At 51.8% G+C, this 1297-nt stretch overlaps 1 protein-coding gene across 1 annotated transcript in view; it reads left to right on the top strand.

Annotated features, from left to right (window-relative positions):
- Positions 1–1297, top strand: part of DHH (desert hedgehog) — a 16618-nt gene that overhangs the window by 5258 nt on the left and 10063 nt on the right. The window lies entirely within an intron of this gene.

The following is a 1297-nucleotide window of genomic DNA, read 5'->3' as shown; positions in this document are numbered from 1 at the left end:
TTATGGCTGGGGCCTCTTCCAAAGGCCATGGTTCGGTTTTAACCCCCTTTTCCTCTTACCTGAGTTGGGGTTTAATTAAGTTTTTTTTTGAGATGTCATTAGCCCAACTGGGGCCCCGGGGGAATTCCTAGTTAAGTCATAACTGATAGCCCCCCCCCCCCCCCCACACACACACACACTTGATCAAGACAAGCATCCAGACAGAAGAAGGCTGGAACCTATTCCTTCAGAAGGGCTGCGAGGATGAAGGCGGAGACCCACTTCAGCCCTGATGTATGGGGGGAAATCGGCGCTCCACACAAGGGCATATGGGTATTACAACCCAAGCGCCCTTCCTGCTCTCCTGTCCTGGTTGTTTCTACTGGCTCCCGCCACTGTTTCTCTCTCTCTCCTCTCCCATTATTGCTGGCTCTGTTTCCTTGGCCTGAGTGTTTCTGGAACCTATAGCTTCCAACACAGCAGACACCTAGAATCCATGCAGGCAGGTGCCCCTAAGTTAGCAACGGAAGCTCCGAGGGAGTTGGACTGCACTGGAAGGGGAGTGTCTAAGGCCTGGGGGATGGTCAGGGGTGGGTGGTGTCTCCGGAAGCCCGCCCTTCCCTGTAGCAGCCGTGTCCTCCCAGAAGCCAGGTCCCTGCTATACACCGCCCTCTGGTGGTCTTCAGAATCAGTTCCCTTCTAGACTAAAGGAAAGAACTATACCGGTATACAGTTCACCCTTGAACCAACGCCAGCGTTAAGAGCGCTGAACTCCCGCGTAGTCGGAAATTACCACGGTCCTACTGGAATGGGTGGATTGGACCTGTGCAAAGGAGCCTTTTTGCAGGAGGTGAGAAATGATATGTGAGGCTTGGGGCTTTGTTAAGCTGCTGGGGCTGAGCCACGGGTGTTAGAGGCTAGTGAGGAGCCCGCCTGCCTATCTTTGAGAACGCCCTTCCAAACTGGCGTTAATGCACCTCTCCTGCCTGATTTAGCTCTGGGTCCTGGAAACTGGAGGTATAGTTTAGTCTGTAGTAGTCCAGATGTCCATGCTTATCCAAGTTGCCCCTTCATCTCCTTCACCCTTGTGACCCTTGAGTCAATGTCTAGAGGTGAAAGCACACTTAGGTTTGCAGGTGGTCCTTGATAAAGGCAACATTTGGAAGCAGCTGTGAATCTTTTTTTTATTAAATATATTTTTATTGATTTCAGAGAGGAAGGGAGAGATAGAAACATCAATGATGAGAGGGAGTCATTGATTGGCTGCCTCCTGCACGCCCCCCTACTGGGATCGAGCCTGCACCTGAGCATAATGCCC

The sequence above is a fragment of the Myotis lucifugus genome, unplaced genomic scaffold, assembly GCF_000147115.1.
Source record: "Myotis lucifugus unplaced genomic scaffold, Myoluc2.0 scaffold_91, whole genome shotgun sequence".
Classification (NCBI taxonomy): domain Eukaryota; kingdom Metazoa; phylum Chordata; class Mammalia; order Chiroptera; family Vespertilionidae; genus Myotis; species Myotis lucifugus.
This window is presented reverse-complemented; position numbering and strand designations above follow the sequence as displayed.